This window comes from Acartia tonsa, chromosome 7 (genome assembly GCF_053477335.1).
Source record: "Acartia tonsa isolate MP-2025a chromosome 7, ASM5347733v1, whole genome shotgun sequence".
Taxonomy (NCBI): domain Eukaryota; kingdom Metazoa; phylum Arthropoda; class Copepoda; order Calanoida; family Acartiidae; genus Acartia; species Acartia tonsa.
In genome coordinates, this window is record NC_137266.1 from 35301289 (window position 1) to 35319853 (window position 18565).

The window sequence follows — 18565 nt, forward strand, 5'->3', positions numbered from 1 at the left end:
TCTGTATGGTTCTGGAATACCTCATACGGACTTCTATAGGTAGATTTTGATATTGTCTTGTAAAATTTCTGTATTGTATTAATAACCATAGCAGTCAATAATGGCAATACTTGATTTTCTCATCTTCTAAAAGTGCCTTTATTTTACAATTCATTGAAATAAAAAAAGCTTTTACTTTGCAGTAACCAATTAATAACGGGCTCTCACAACTGCTCGTGGACTATACTAATCTATTGTTATCTAAATTCTTAAATAAATCGCTATATGGTAGTTAAAACATCCTTGTTTTTTTTATCAGAATAGAAAAAAAATACATTTCACTGCCATAAACCAAAATTTATTTGTGTATTGTAGAAAGAGTTATATTTCAAATTCCATTTTATTGTTGGAAATCTTATAATTTTCATACCAGATAAGTTTGATAGTCTCTTCTTTACAATGTTAAGTTTAAAAAGTGCCATTACTCTTTAAGATATTATGTACCACCTTCAGACTAAACAACAAAAAATTATACTATAGAATAGCTTTGCTAAGTATAGGAAATAGGAAAGAATTTAATAATCAAATATATATTGTACCTTTTTGTTCCTTTGATGTTTAGAATATAGGCAATATCTTTCCAAGCACCCCACGTAGAGAATACAACCCCGCCCCTTAACCCTTACAGATCGTGGGGGGGGGGTCATATTGACCCCCCCCCCTCTATTTTTTCAATGTCATTTTTTTGGTAGGTAAGATAGAGACTTGTGACTTCATGACTTTTTAAGTTAAGTAATTATACGTCAGCAAGAGTTGATTTTATTAGGATATCTGGTCTGTGTCGGTCGTGGTGTCCGGTCAAAGTCGGTTGGGTAGCACCAAAATTTAAAAAAATTCTAAATAAATCTTAATTTCTACAGTATGACTTTGTATATAAGGTAGGAACCTAAAATTTTTTTGGTGAATACTGAGATATCAATGACCTTATGAGAAAAGTGGTGTTATGACCGTTTGATCGCACCCTGACCGACTTTATGACCGATTTTTGTCCGGCTTTTACTACAGACATATATCATGAATATCGTGGCTTCTATTACAGCTTGAGACCTATAAATTTTTTTGGTAAATCCTTGAGCAATAATAAACAGATAAAAGTATTAATTGGCGCCGCCAACCGCCGTTTTACCGCCGTAACCGCCAAAAATGGCGGTTTCCGTTATTTGCCGTTTTTTTGCGATGATCAGAAAAAGTAATTTTTTTGTTCTGAAAAATAAAAGTTCGTCCTAAAATTTGGTGATCCTAGCTGCAAAATTGGCCGCTCTACAGCTGTTTTAAAATTTAGCGGATGGCCGCTAAAAAGCGGCTAAGGAGCGGCCTGACTGCTATGACTAGAAAAAGTAATTTTCTCTAAAAATACACATGAACCACCAGAAAAATTTTTTACGGCTTTATCTGTAACAGAAGCCGAGATAGAGGGGGGGGTCAATATGACCCCCCCCCCCCCGATCTATTAAGGTGGGATTAGGGGCCCGATCTGTGAGGGTTAACAAGGCTTAAGCATTAAGAAAAGCCAAATTTAATTGTAAGATATTTTTAGAATAACGTTTTCTCCATAGATGGCTTTAAGGCTTTAAAGGCTTCGTGATTTTACGCTATTTTCTCCCTTTTTATTACCGCTAAATATCTGTAACTTTATTTTTCCATTTGTACAACAATGATTTCTTTGTGCTTCGCTACTTATGGATGTTGTCATCCTTGTTTTCATGTGGGAGGGTGCTTGTGTTCCGATGTTGATTGGAAAGAAAGCACCAAAATGTAGAATGGTAGGAAATATCGGAAATCTGTTGGGGACAGAAACACGGACTTCAAACAGTTTGAATTCAATAATTATTTGTCAAAGAGTTTCTCAACAACAAAGAAAAAATAATATAACAAGGACGATAACTTCTGTTGTAGTAAAGTCATTTTTAATGCTAACATTTTGTTCTTTGTTCAAATATATAATTCATAAATATTTATTTGTTACTATTTCATTGGGTAAGGGACGATAAAGATTCCCTCTAGAGGTTTTTTGCCTTTTATTTTAATCGTTTCAAAGATACTTTTTTTTAAAAGACATTTCAAATGGCACACATATGCAATCTTTTGGGAATTGTTTTTTTATCTATCAATCCTGGCGATAACAAGAACCATCCAAAATTCATATGTTTAAAAATACTAAAATCATATTCCGCATCCCTGGCACCAGAAGAACCTGGTACCTCAAGTATCCTACTTACTTTAAATGTCCTTAAATTTTTTTTTATAAATCATAAATAATTTATAAATATTTACCACTTATCTTTTTTTAGTTACTTTTGGAAAATTTTGTAAAGCGGAAGTGGGTCAAAATGGCAAATAAGTTTCAAGAAAATACGATGAATTAATACCAGAACGAACATATAAAATATTTCAAAGAAAACTCTTATAGATTTATTTAGAAAAGTTTATTGAAAATTGCAGTTCTTAAATATCCATACATTGTTGCTCAAAATGTCCAATAAGATTAAGGACAATACAGATGCATTCCAAACAATCAGACCCAGCACCTAAAATTTAAAAAAGAAAGTTTGTCAATTTGATGTTCCAAAATTAAAGAAAAGACAGAAATGATAACACCTCCAAACTTTAGGTATGTCACAGGACATGGCGTCGTATAAACGACATCGAAAAAAAGTTTTCAATAATAACGCCACAGATAATCATTTGGAAGAAATTAGCATATCGTATTATAGACAGCTTTCCGCCGATGGTAAAATGAAAAATCATAAGATTATTCTTAGTTTTGTTAGCCTTGAGGGTCCGCGGGCCAGGTTTAACAAAACTGGTATTAATTTCATGTTTTATTTTTATTTTATTTGTGTAGAAAATTATGGATAATACGATATGATACATGATTAACAGTATGGCCTTAAACGGTTTGTAATAAAGCGGATATTAATCAGTTTTGAAGCTTTGCTTGAAAGAAATATATATAAAATGGCAATCTTTAAATCAGTATCCAAGTTTTTTTATGGACTAAAGTACATGTAGATTAATAATAATGAATTATAGAGTAACTTCTCAACTGAAAATGTTTTTTTTTTTTTTAATATCTCATAAATCATGTACTTAAAAGATAAAAGCATGTTTACAATTTGCGTCATACCAATGCATAAATAATAAGTTATCAAAACATAATAAGAAAAATACACTCAAAAACTAAACAAAAAGATAAAAAAAATCATTGATATCTAGCTACCGTACCCAAATAGACATTAAGAGAGGAATACATTTCATCAAAAGAAAATAGTAAAAAAGTTACAAATAAAAAATCTTCCAAGGATGAAAAGACTGTATGGGATTAAAATTGTTGGTTGAAATGTTTAAACATTTCATCAAAGTACCCACACTTTTCAGCTAACAAATATGTAAAGTGGTTATTAGACTTTTAATACCAGTGTAATATACAGTCAAATGTCTTTTTTTCTGTAATGAAATTAATAATTTAATTTCAGATATTTATGTCTTTTAACTGTTGAAAAGCTACGCTACTAATGGAAGTTATCATCCCCGCTTCTATTCTACAATTTACCCAGAATGTCAGTGATACACTTGAGAACGTCGACGTTGTCACCAGAACAATCAGCCAAAGCAGTTGAAATGTCCTAAATAGTTATAAACACATTATGCTTGGTTAAACATCTTTTCATTATTTGAGGCAATTACAGGAGTATGCTACTCTATAAATATATTATTTTTTTGTCTAATAAAAAATATTTGTCTTTATAACTTTTAACTTGGCCTTCTTTTCTTAGCTCGCATGATAACTTAAATGCATTTCCAGATTTTTTTTCTCAGTAGTTTTAAATGATAAATTGAAATATGGTTTTCTTTTCCAATATATCCACGTATTCTACATACATTTTAATTAAACAGTCTAGCATCGGAGCAACTCTAAAAAAATTACTTAAACAGGTATAAATAAACTTTTTATTTGCTGTTTTTTCTTATCAATAATTTGTTGTTTTGTAAACATGTCCTTGTCATTAAGTTCTAAGTTTAACAAGGAACTTACATGTATAACAAGGATGACATCATTAATAAGAGGCGAGGCTAGAATAATGGATGAAAATAATGGTTACGAGACTTTTTTAATTGTTTATCCAACTTTAACATTTTATTAAATCATAGTCTGTCCTTTATACCCGACCCAACTTCTTCTCAAAACTTTTTCTTTTATTTCTACTTATGTTCCCTAGAATTGTTAGGAATCTAAAGGGATAAGATAATGACCGATAAATTAATGTACATCCACAATGATGATTCACAAAATTAACCCTTCTGTAGATTAAAATTAGTGATTGAAACGTTTAGACCCTTTACTAAAAGAACCAACCAATCAAAGTCAAATAAAAGTCCCCAAAGTTGTTAAGCCAACAAAAAGGAAGACATTATGATACAACTTTGGGGACTATGGTAACAAAAAAAAAATATCCCCTCCCTCCCTGGAAATACTAATCTGTAAAGTGATGACAGAGGAAAAATTTTGATTACCTATTCGTCAGGACACAGATTTATTTTTTAAAGATTAGAGGTGCCTCACAAGCATCTAGAGACTCGAAATTCAAAGAGTTGGTTTGAGCATAAATAGCCAAAAACCAATAAAAAACTTGCAATTAATCAAAGTATAGCCTTAAACACAAAAGCTAAGCGGTATTTTCTTTCTCAGTAATATCAAAATTTTATGAGTCTAACTAAATATTGGGAGCTAACAAGAAAAGAATAGCTAAAATAAATGATTAAATGTTTTGTTAAAGTCAAAAATACTCTTATTACAAATAGAAAACAGACTCAGTTGCAACTTCGTTCTTTTACATAAATCAAAAAAATACGGTGTTGCAAGTAATTCAATAATCCAGAGTCATAGAACTTTGTAAGACCACAGCCGCAGTTAATAGAAGGTCAACAATCCATAGGCTTGATTTTAACGCGTTTTTTTCAACATTTACAAATTGTCAAATTTTGTCAGGCCCCTTTATATTCATTTTTCATTATATTAAAGTAAAACATTATATAAGAGGATGAAGGGTTTAGATAATTGCATGTCCCCATCCCGTGGACCCTGTGCCAACTTTCAATTGGGTCTTTGAATATCAGCCAATAGCATCAAAAATATTGACACAGCAAGGTCGCTTAAAAAGAGCAGAAAGCAATTTGCTAGCAGACGAAAAAGGTTCCCAACACTGGTTCTAGGTAGTTGTCTGGGTTAAACACTCTACTTATTACATTTATTTTCATAATACGCATCCTTCTCTACGAATTCTAAAAACTAGAGTAAGAAACTTTGTCGACTCAAACTATTTTTGCTAACTTGTAGTTTTATAATGTTATCCATTATTTTCATTTTATTTTAGGTTATTGATAAATGTCTTTAAGATTCTGTTTAAAATGTTTTGTCATCTTCTTTTATGATTTTGCTTTTAATAATGGCAAATAGCCTTGAACTAACCCAAGACACATATGAAGGTTTTTGTAAAGAACAATAACCTCAGACAGGCCATTTAACCCTTAACGGTCGGGGGGGGGGGGGCGTTGAACGCCCCCCCATGCGGTTTTTTCTATCTCATTTTCTGTGTGTGAAAGATAAAGAGCCCAAACTGCTTGACTTTTTAAGTATGGGTATGACACATAACTGAGAGTTGGAATTTTTTGAATATCTCCATCCTGGCAGGCACAGGATGCCAGCAAACCTGGCAGGGTCGTCCAGGTAAAGAGCAAAAATATTTTTTTGACTATAACAAAGCATTTTATCATACCAAAATACTAAAAAATCCTCTAGTAGTACATCTTTATATGAAATACAGGTGTTCAAGTCACTTTCAGGTTCCAGGTATGATCCTGCAGGTCCTGATCCTCCAGGTCTCCAGAAATCTTTAAAAGTCTCCTGTGGCCGCTTAAGCTTTTCTGACATGTCTACATAACGTATTAAAATTTCATGAAGATCCGCCGCCGTTTTCCCGCCGACCGCCGACTGCGGCGGCTGGCAGCTGCCAAGTACAGCTGCGGCCGCTGAAATTTATATTTTGATATTTCAAATGTAAAATTTACATAAAGTTAAACATTTTCTGGAAAAAAAATTTTCTTCTAGCTTCAAAAATAAAAAATTACAGCCGTTTGAAATTTATAAGTAAAAAAAGACCTAAAAACAAAGGTTGTTAAATAAAAGGGTGAAGGAAGCGAAAATTGACTTAGACTTATAAAAGGTCGGAAATTTATTATCCAACAAGGGACTTGCACAAAAAAATTTAGCCCTCTAGCTATAATAGGAACTGAGATAATAAGGGAGGGCGTTGAACGCCCCCCCCCCCCCGACCGATTAAGGTGCGGCTAGGGGCCCGACTGTAAAGGGTTAAGAGGTAAACAAGGATGACAACTTCTATAATTAGCGTAGCATAAAAAATAATGAAATAAACAAACGAACAAATTAAGTTATTGAGTAGATAAGAATATTCATAATCTCAAAGTAAATCACATAGCCCTTTAGAAGCAATTTTTATGTCTTTTGAAGTAGACAGACATATAAATTGGTTCCATAGTTTTGCCTATTTTATCATAACCTAAGTTATGGTTATTTCATATCTTCATTTATTTTCATTTTGCAAAAATAAATCCTTAAAACCTTTAAATTAGCATTCTGTATGGAAGCAATAATTCGGTTTCTGTATTGTTTTAATAGATAGCTCCCATTAACTAGAAACATTAGAGGAATTTTTATTAGCAAAAGAGATAAAGTATTGTTTTGGAGAATCCTGTTTTCCCCCATTGACTCCATGATTTCCTCCTTCCTTTTAGACAAACTGAAGCTTTTGGAGAGAGTGTCATCTCTTTACTAGGTGCCTTATTCTTTTCAAATCATTCTAGATTATTAGCGTGATGTAAAAGGGGTTTCAAACCCCCTCTCTGTTGTATTGCTGTGCTTGCTACTGTCCCAGAACAATACTTAACCTAACCTAATCACCATTGGGTCAGTAATTGGTATATTAAATTGAATTCGATCACATATTTATCTTTCGATCACCAAGGACCCTAATTAGAGGAAATCTTAACTTTTAATAATGTATGGGAGTTATATATTAACCAATATTGAATTATAGGCCATTGCCAAATATATTTTTCTATTAATGGCAAAGAACATCTTCTTTAGAATTTATTTTATCTTATTTATCCGACCATTTACACAGAAATACAATTACACTCTTACAACAATAAAATATCTTTAGCTCTAAAATTAGCTATCATTTCACTTTTTGTTGTACATTCCATGAAAGCAAGGATGATAATATGAGTTGTAGATTAAAGCGAAGCATAACAAATCTAATATAGTAATAATAGTGTAGCAAGGATTATTTCAATTAAATGTTTAAAATAAATAAAAAATATAAGCTTCGTGTTAAAGATTATACTTTTTATAAGAGCAATAATCATAAAACGGACATACAGACGTTTTTACACACACTCTATTTTTCAAAAGCTTAACTCTAAAATTTGAAGAAGAAAAAATAAAGAAAACTTACCCCAACACAGTTCAGGCATCCTTTAACATTACCATCATCTGTAGGCTGCCCCTAAAACAGAAATTAAACTTAGTATCTTTTTTGTTAGTTTTAGTGACCAATCAACTCTTTTTTATCGGTTCATCTTTATATCTGTATTGCTAATATAATCTCTCTTCCGCCGTTCCTGGTGGCATCACATTTTTTTTTATCCACATTGAAATTATTTCTCCCTCAACCATACCGTGAAGAGCTGGAAAGTGTCATGTGTGTCGTCATTAAAATTACGCTTAAATCCATTCTTATTTAGGGTTTTCCTTTCACACTTTTTAGACATATTTTTATGACTTCGTGCATGACACTTTCCAGCGCTTCTCACACCATAGTTCTATGAACAGAAGCTGAGGAAAGCACAATCGCACAAAAAGAACTTACTTTGGAGTATCTTCGCTACTTAATATTAATTTTAAAATACTGAGTTATTGAACTATACAGACCATACTAATACTTTAAAACTTTGGAGGGATAGTAAATTAATTTACTCAAATAATCAATTTATGTTCAGTGAACTTTTTCCAAGGATAAACATATTGGTACAATAATACATATAAATAATGTGCAATTTCAGGTAGACAACAATATTTTGTTTAAAAACTAATACCTTAAATAAATATGTAGTTGCAATGGCATAAGAAAAGTCGTTAATGTGTCACCTATAGTCTTTTTCATTTAATTCTAAGAAAGGATGTCTGCTGTCTTTCTATATTTATTAGTTTTTTTAAGCTGTTTACATTAAATTATGTTAATATAATAACAAGAAAGTATTTGAAGCTTTTATAGTGCCTATATAAAAATGAGATCATTCTGGCATACCATTGTTCAATTAAAATTTTTACCTGCTATTGGTAATTTAGTCTGTGTATTGGCCTATCATTGGTCATTTGTATTGTATGACGTCTTTCTTTTATAGGCACTGTAAAGAGCTTCAAAGTATTTCCTATAATTCCTGACTTTAGCGGAACTTTTAATTTAATTTTAATACTGTTTAAGTTAACTAGAAAAAAGGAAAAACTAATTTAATTCTTCTCATCTTATACTAGGATTGGCAGATGGATTAAAAGCTAAATTTTACACATTTTATAACGAAGGTAATTTAAGTGTCTTAGAGAGTGGATTAGATAGCAGTGTTCCTATTTAGCAGCTGTTTGTCAGATCTTAAGTTTTCTTTTGGAGGGGTTAGAAAAGAAACAGTTTAGGAGAACCAAAAAGCGTTTTCCAAATCATTAATGTTATATATTGTTAAGTCAATATTATGTTAACTTTTATGTAATGCAGGAAAGCATAAAGCTTGCATATTGACAAAAGACAATGGTTTGTAGCTTTAAAAAAAAAGATCCAAATGGAAAAAGAAAAATCTGGAAATTAATGAAATAAAATGTAAAATGCCATTCCCTTCTACTTCCTACCTCATGTCGTTTCCAACCTTCCTGGAGCAACGAATTAAAGGGACATCAAATTAGTTGAAAATTTTTATTTTAAAAAGTAGAAAAATATTGAAAATATCTTATCGTCCGTATAAAACTTTTTGTAAAGAATCTAAAGAAGAGTTTTCCTCTCTAAATAGCAATTTTGCACTGGCCTATGAGTTTAGATAAATAATGTCCAAGTACATTTTGAAACAATATAATTTTTAGAAAATAATATTGGAATAATTTGTTAGATTTTGTTTATATTTTGTACATTTAAAGGTATCCTACATTTAAGCTAAGGTATTATGAAGTAGATTCCAATACTTAACTTTAACGAAAAACTTATGGATCTGAAAATCGAATTAGCAAAGTATTTGTAATTAAAAAGTAAACCTTTGCCTACTGAAAAGAAAGAAGTTTCTTTTTAATCTGGAATGAAATTCAAATTTAAAGTTAATGAGATTAGTTTTGGTCGAAATATATTCATTTCCTTTTAGAATATTTATATCCTGAAACAGTTTTAGTGGCTTTTCAGTAGATAATACACAGACAGAGGTAAACTTATGTTAAACATATTAAATTATGTAACTACTAGAGACTATGCTCCTAGAGGCTTTAAATGTCATTTTTTTAAGCCGGTGATGTCAACTGCGGCACTTTTAATTATTTTTGTTAAAATGTTTTCTACGCCAATGGCAGCCTTTAACAGAACTGTAAAATATTTTTATAGGGGCAACTTCTCTTAGGAGGTTGGTGATACCCCCCCCCCCAAAAAAAAAAAAAAGTTATAATCCTTCCCAGAACCTATGAGAAGCTACATTGTAAAGAAGAACCATATCGGCCTTGTAGTTAGGGATATCATTTGGTACAGTACACATATTTAAATAAGAATGATTATTCCCAAAAATGCCTTTAAAGGATAGATTGTTGATTTAAATTTTTAGATCAGCTTTTCTAAACTAATATTACAAACCTGTGCAAAAACAAGAGCAACAGACAAACACAGAAAGATACCAAGAAGAAGCTTCATTTTGACTAGCCACAAACAAAATTATGTTTGTTTACAAAAAATGTTATCTTTCTATTGTTTTTGTTTATTTAATATTTCCTACGCAGATTATATGTACTTATTGAATTTGTATGCAACAAAAAATTATTATTTCCTGTTTTAACTGGATAATATACAGAAAAAAAATAAAAAGATCATATTTTTTAATAATCAAATATCTCTTGTAAAAGTAATGATTTAAGTTATTATGTTTAAATTCTGTCAAAATGAAAGAAAATATTTTTTTTATTTTTCAAACTCCATTTATTATTTCATGGCCATTATTAAGCTATTGAACATTAGAGGTTGTATTTAATAAGGGACAATGAAAATATCTTAAAATATACTTTTGACAACAAACTAGAATCTGCACCTCAAGCAAACAATCGTAGGATCTATATTAAGCTTCTTTAAAAATCAGTTCAGTAGTTATTGAAATCTTAAGATTCTTAAAATATTATTAATTCTTAGTCATCTATTAGCATATAACCTCTATTATTGTATATGTAATCCTAAGATAAAAAATATCTTATCTTTAGGTATAAAGAGTGAATAATAATTAAACTGACCAGTTGAGTGTACAAGTCACACTAAGCACCATGAAGGTTGTCCTTGTTCTTGCCTGCCTGCTTGCAGTTGCCGTCGCTGAGGTAAATTGAATTGTCCTACTATTATCAATTTTATAAATACCAAAAACTGGATATAGTATTACTTGGATCTTAAGTCAGATTTTCATGTTCTCAAAAAGTGAAACATGCAGCGGGCTAAAATGACAATTTCTCCTTCCACCCCCTTTACGCAATTCCCTCCCCACCTACTGGACAAAATAACTGACTAATGAACGAGTTCCATATTAGCAAGCTAAATTGACGATATTTTTTTCCACTGTCATAATATCCACGTATATTTCATAGCCATTATCAAAAATATTATTTTTTAACTGTCCTTATATGTTTTTTTTTATCATTTTTTCCTTGAGAAAAAAATTAATGCATTTTATGAAAAATGATGTAAAATTCGATTTCTCATAAAAGAAATTAGCATTTGCAATTTTTCCAATTTGTCAAACTTATATCAGTTGCAAACTTTAGATTGGATAAAAATTTTATTGTAAATATTTGATTTTATTAACTTTTGGATAAAATTTAGTTTTTGAATAGAAACTTGTTTAATTTAGTTGATTTAATTCTTATCTTTGATTTTCGATGAAAAAAGTGTAATAAAATAAGTTTAACTAAGAAATTATCTTTATGAAAATGATTTTGAAAATATGCTAACTTTTGTTGCAGGTCTCCAAGGCCCAGGTCTCCAAGGCTCTGATCCAGAATGGACAAGATGGCTGTCTGACCTGTGTTGATGTAAGTATAGAGTAGTGTTGCTTCACTCGACAAATTTGCATTGTTTTAATAAAAAAAAACAATATAAGTTTGTAAAAATTTAATTGTAATAAAAAGGACATGATTAAAGATATCTATTATTGATATTGAATTTAATTAGTTTTAACATGTAAAGTTCTTTTCTTTATTAAATCAGAAGCTGATATTTAGGATATGTTTGTTGATTTTTGATATTTTAAATTTTCTTTATAATTATTGCATATCAATCTTAAATCCACTTAAATCAACTGCAATTCAAAGTTTAAAGTTAATTCTGTCACTGAATGACTGACTGACTGACTGTTTCAGGATATTATGCTTGCTGTTGCTGACTGTGGTGGGGCTGCTGATCTTCTACAGTGTGTTACTGAGATCATTGGTCAGTTACATGAGAATAATCTATCCTATTATATAAAGTAGTAGGTTTTTTTGTCTGAAGCTTGAGATCTCAATAACTACTGAACTAAATGACTTTAGAATTGTTTTAGGCTGTTTAGGTTTTAGATTTCATTATTTGGATGTTTTAGAATACAGATCCCCTTGGTACTAGGGGAGCAGTCTCTAGTCTTTATACAATCTCTGAGTTCAATCTTTTAATTTTGTTTAGCTATTAATATATTACTCGAATTTATATAACCAACAATATATTATCTATTTTCCAAATCATTCAATTTATCCATTCAGAAATTTCTCCAATAAATTCCCAATTCAAACTATCAATCATTTAGTTTATCAATTACAACCTATTGACCAACCAATTCATTAATATTTCATTATTTATCAGAGGTATTTTTTTAAAATTATCTGACAATTGATTTATTGAACAATCTTTTCATCAACCAAATTATTAATCCTTCTGATTACTGTAGGAGCTGCTAGTGACTGTATCCACTGCATCTGTGAAATCTTGGCCATCATTGGAGGCTTTGATGATGTCTGCCCTTAATTCTTCAAATATGCACAAACTTTTAAACAATAAATATTTTAGAAAATTTTAATGTGTATTGATTTTTAAATTTGATTTAAAATTAATAGAGTATGTAACTTGGTAACAAAAAATATCTGACAACTTTATGAAACATAAAAAAAAAATTAAATTTCAGATATATTTACTTAAATATTTTGTCCTGCTTTCTGTATATACTAGTGACTACGCCCATAGCAACTAGGGGCTCTGTATAATTAGAGGAACAGAGTGCCTAGAAAAATAGTCTAAAACCATCTCAAGCTTTAAATCAGAATACATAATAGCCTAAAACCATCCTAAGATTTTTGTGAAGCTTACCTATAATAAATAATCCTATCAGATCAGTCTTTGAGATCTTAAGCTTCAGACAAAAAACTCTTACTACTGTATATAAAAGAATATAGTTTAACTATAAATATCTACTATATTTATATTTTTATTTGAAGAAACCAATTTGAAGACAATCAATACTAAACTATTTTCCCTGAAAAGATTGAAACTATTCTTCATATCTTCTGAGTTTCATTTTTCATGAGAAATAATAATTTGTGTGAAGGATCTGCTCCCAGGAATCTAAAGGAATAAGATAATGGCTAATCAATTGATATATCCCTAATGATGATACACAAAATTACCCCTTCTGTAGATTTTTACTAGTGGTTTAAACGATTGGGCACTCAACTCGATCAACCAACCAATCAAAATTCAATAAAAGTTCCCATATTTGTTAAATCTACAAATAAAAATCATTATAATGTAAAATTATGAGGACTAGTATAATAAACACTCCAATGTCCTCACCCTCCCTGATCTGCTCCACTGTTTATTGGAAGTGTACCCTCACTTCTGAGAATATATCACAACAGCAACTCATCAGAACTGCAGAAATTTGGGATCATGGAAAGAAAACGAAGTAGTGGGTTTTGTAGTATATTCACAGTAGCTTTTGATAGGTTAGTTTAGATAAATGTAAATGTCAATGATTGCCCCGAAGGGGCAGAGCCCACAGCAGGGGCTGTGAAAATATGGCTTAACCCACAACTTGTTTTTTTTATTTCAATGATCCAAAATTTCATTTTGTATGTGTCGTCATTACCATTCCCATTTAAATTTTTCTAATGTCATCATCAAATTTGTTTTCTATTTTGTCTTATTAGCAAAACATTAAGCAGTTGTGATAATACGCAGAAGTGTACGCTTACTTTTATAGGAAAGAATTTCTACAGGTTGTCTAACAATTAAACGTTCAGCTATGATTTTTTTATTTCTTGAGTGACTACCTAGCATAATATGTTGGCATTGTTCAGATCAAACTGCAAATTTTGATAAAAAAAAATAAAAGATAGGTGAGTAGAGCTTTCCTGACTTATTAAAGCCATTTAATAATACAAAAGTTAAATTCATCTTGTATAAAAGGTGCTTCAGTCAATACGACAGTAAATAATAATGCTTTTCGACCATTAATTATCCCTTATCTATGAAAATTATGTTAAAGATGGTTAGATTTATACTTTAAACAACATTAAATGAACACCATATTGGTTTATTGAGAAAGAAATTCTTCTTTTCACAACTAATATAGGAGTCGTGAGGTGCAGTGATTTTTTTAAAATTTGCTTTTAGGGTTTAGATTTACAATGCTTATTTGAGATTATCTTCCAGTTATTGCTGAGATAGGTTGAATATTTTCAAATTCCTTTGTAGTTCAAGATACATTTCAATATACAGAATAAACGTATTTCAAACTTATAATATCCCCGAAAATTACAATATTTCAGATTATGGGTCTTGAGTAACCAACAGACAGACAAACTACTAATAAAATATATTACTATAGCTTGTAACCTGTAGCGTCTTTGCCCAAAGTGTAGTTGATTTAACCCCCCATAAAATTGATATATTTTTTAAATTTGCATGCTCTATCTATAATGTAACCAACCATCCAAAGAAACACAGTCCCACGACCAACTAAAAAGAAAGATATTAAGCTAAATCTAAAAGGACGGATAAATTGATATTTTGTACTTTGTGTTTTGAATGGTATCATCTTTTTGATTGTATTTGATTATAAAATTAAATGAAATTTGTTAGAACTATGCACTTTTTTTATTTTATATGCCATTGCAATTTTAAATGACCCGATTTCTGTTGCTCGAATTAATGTTCTTTATAGTTTTAAATTGAGACTTCAATTTGGATAAATCTATTCTCCTGCAAACTAATGGAAAGCGTCCCTACAAAACTACTGAAAAAATAACAGATAAAACAGAAATTTTGATTTAAAAATTAAGAAATATATGGCATAATTTACTGTGAATAATTTTATTCAGTCGGTCTAAGTGATTGATGGAAATAATTACGATAATTTTAATATTTTTGGGAAAGGTACCTACATCCTCAAAAAGAAATCGCCACTAAGTTTTGTTTTACTTTCCTTTGACCCTAAAATTGTGAAAGTTACCTCTAACTCCCTGTATTAAAGGACCACTAGATGTCTCTAAGGGCGCAGCCGCAAGTTCAATTAAGAAGTAGTCCTTAGTTTTTAAAGCTTGTACAAATTAGCTTACCTTTCCATTGAGAAACAACTTTCATAAAATATGATATCAACCGACTCTAAAATTAATTCCGAAAAACAAAGCTATGTTTCACTTTTTCTCATGAAAATTGAGTTAAGACTAGGAAGTTACTGGGAAACAAAAAAAATCGTGTACTTTTTCAATTAAAAAAATATTTGCTGTTTTGAAATAAGCCATACTAATTCTATTTCCTTTAAATTGGATTTCGAGGAAATGCAACGAAAAGAAGATTTTTCCCTTTCTAGTTTTATCAGCCATTTAGATCATGGACATAGAATAATATTGTAAATAAATCATAGAATAAGGTGGACATAACTCCATTTATCAAAATAAATAATGTGAAGTTGTTAATTTGCCCTATATTTACGTTAATTATTCTCATGCCAAACCTCTGCAGAGTTCCCTTAACCCACAGGGCCTTTACCAAATATGACCTAATGTAAAAAACAAGCACCCTAAAATAAACCCCTTGATTTTAATTGGATTCCAGGTAAGGGGTTGTTTTTGAGGTTTAGTAGGCTCGACTAGACACTTTGAGGGTAGAATCCTAATATTGATTTTAAGAAAAAGAAACAATTTAAAAGATAAGAGGTATCTCTGGGTAAAGGTAACAGGACAAATTGGCTTCCCCAATGATAAAAGAAGATTTAAATGGAATATGGTTATTATATAATAACGCATGCGTAACTTTAAATGACGGGCGCACGGACAATCCATAATCTTAGAATGTCTGTCAAACAAAGAGTTGATCATTTAAATATTATTTTAGGAAACCATTATTTGAGCTTTGTTGTGCTAAGGTATCCTTTGGCCTAGATTTAAAGATTATAAATACACAAACATATTTATATAACAGACTACCATATAAAAGTCAGGTATCGTAAAAGTATGGCCAATGGGCATAGCTATCTTGTAGATGGCCTTAGTAATTTTCAATATCAATCAAACCAGGAACCTAAATAAACTTAGTTTGTTTTAAATTGTATAGTAACAATGCGCAGTTTTAACCTTCAACTTTTTAATTCTAAAAATCAAAAAGTAATTTATTTAGCCTTTTATCATAAAAAGTTATCATACATTGTTTAGACTATTATCTAAATATGCAAGGTCTACCCTGTATTTTGGTCATCAGTGGGAAATATGGAAAGTGTTATGTGTGACGTCATAAAAATACGTCTAAATCCATCACTTTTTTGGGGGGTTTCCTTTCCCACTTCTACTCGTGTCCTTCCCTTTTAGACGTATTTTTATGACGTCACGCATGACACTTTCCGTTACTCCCAACAAATCATTACTTTCTGGTGAAAATAATTATAGAAATTTTGTCCTGTACATAAAAGGATTATAAAAATATCATTAACTAGATTATATGAAAACCTTATCATAGTTAGAATCATAGATGCTCTATAACAAGGGTATGTCTGCATGGTTGTACGTCTGTCCAAGAAGGTAAGCTGTATGAAAGATTGTAAACATTGTATTAGAAGTTCTTCATAGAGCCTATATTAAATTGACGTCATACAATAAAAATGACCAATGATAGGCCACTACACAAACTAAATTACGAATGGCAGACTAGTACACATTAATTGACCAATGGTATGTGGCCAGTATAACGTCATTCTTATTAAGCACTGTAAAAAGCTTCATTGTTTTACTGTTTTCTACATTTTTTCAAATTGTGTAATTTTAAACATTCTGTTTACTTTATTTATGCTTTACTTTTTTTCTATATTACTACTTAAAAAATCGTTATGATTGCAATTTATTTATAATATCTGTCCAAGATTAGAAATAAATTTTACAATAACCGCTATTATACATGATCAATGTACATATATGTTTTAAATTTTTATTTTAAACTTTAAATATCTATAAAAAATGGATATAGAATATACGTGGATATTATGACAGGTGAAAAATGATCGTAAATTATTGATAACATGGACATCCCAAGTTGGTCAGTTCGTTCATATATTATGAGAGAAGTGAATGAGGTAAAGGGAAGATGGTTATTTTAGCCAGCTTCAAGTTTTACTTTATTAGAGTACTTGATAATCTGGTGAAAGTAAAAATAAATCCATTATTATAAAAGTCCAAATTATCTAGTATACTAGAACTCAGTGTAACTTTTATTAATAAGTTTTTGTTATAGTATTAACTATACATAGTTATACATTGTTGCTAAAATGCAGGAAAGTTTTTAAAAGTAATATTCTTTTGTCAGAATTGAAATAGTCATTGAAAATTCAAATAGTATATGGCTATTTTAAAAATGTCTAAGTTTTTGACAAAAGCTGTTAGTTACAGCTGGACTGACTCAAATTTTTGCTGCTTTTCCTCATCGTCCCTAGTGATAATATAACAACTCCCCCTCCCTCCCCATTATTTTAAAATGAACCTAAAATAAGGGTAGGAGAGTATTATTTTTTTCTTTTTGCCTGCAGGTTGCCAAATCTCTGCGGGGTCTCTACCTAATGCGCTACTGTGCTACCCTGTACCCAGATTAACCTAACCAGACCTAATGAAAAAATCACAGACACACAAGAAACCCTCCTCTACCCCTTAGTTTCTGAGCTTAACAAAGCAATCTGAGGGAAACCGCCCCATGTTTGTTTAGATGAAAATAAACTTATTAAAAACTGTTGCTGTTGAAAGTTTGTATGCATTCATGCCCAAACTTTTTCTGTAAATCATTGTCAAATTTTTTATATATTTTGTTACTATGTATTATAATTTGTTAAAGCAAATCTTTTCTTTATTTTGGTTGCATCGTATACTTAACTGTTAGCTCTTTTTAAGAATCATAGGCATGTAAGGATTGACTTTTGCTGTCTAATATATTTTTTATATTATTGCCTAAAAAATGCTATTTTTTCTATTGTCTATAAACGTGTGATTTTGAGCGTAGTTCTTATGGGTACGTCTAAATTGACAATTGTTCATAGGCACTATAATTTCTTTTTTGTTTATATTTGCTTTAATGGGTGTTGTCATTCTTGTTTTGCTATACAAATGTAATGTATATAAAGCTTTAGCTTTTAAAAATATGAAAGTTTTGTAGAAAAATCATTAATTCAAAAGAACATTTATCTTTTTGATGAAATGGTAGCAGATATTTTTTCTTAATTTGTATATTCTTTAAATTTAAGGTTCTTTATTTCTAATTCTTTGATAACATAAATATTTTTCAAAGATCCTATCATTGAGCAATTATTGAGAATTACTAATATTAATCTATTTATAAATAATACACTAACAAAATCTAATGTATTTTAGCCCATTTGGGAGAAAAATTATTCTAACAAATATTTAAAATTTTGATCTGTTCCTGGATGACCCTGCCTTCTTTTCTGGCATCCTGTTCCCTACCAGGATGGAGATATAAAGAAATTTTATGTAAATTCACCAGATTTAAAACGTTTGTCTTATATAAAAGGTGTTTTTAAAAAAATAATCGCTTCACATTTATCAATATAAGCCCTACAGTTTTGTTCATATATGTAGTTTTCTTATTGTCATTCTGAATTGGGTTATTTTTTTACCAAACCTTTAGGGGTTATCTATAATACAAAG

General features: G+C 30.3%; 2 long non-coding RNA genes across 2 annotated transcripts; one reads left to right on the forward strand and one right to left on the reverse strand.

The window, feature by feature from the left end:
- Positions 1–2450: 2450 nt before the first annotated feature.
- Positions 2451–10155, reverse strand: LOC145323660 (uncharacterized). The gene is made up of 4 exons (XR_013881041.1): positions 9996–10155; positions 7575–7625; positions 3593–3665; positions 2451–2567 (listed from the first exon to the last, which is right to left on the reverse strand). It is a non-coding gene; the product is annotated as an uncharacterized LOC145323660 (long non-coding RNA).
- Positions 10156–10564: 409 nt separating this feature from the next.
- LOC145323657 (uncharacterized) lies at positions 10565–12444 on the forward strand. Its single transcript, XR_013881039.1, has 4 exons — positions 10565–10720; positions 11360–11428; positions 11756–11825; positions 12316–12444. It is a non-coding gene; the product is annotated as an uncharacterized LOC145323657 (long non-coding RNA).
- The last annotated feature ends 6121 nt before the right edge of the window (positions 12445–18565 follow it).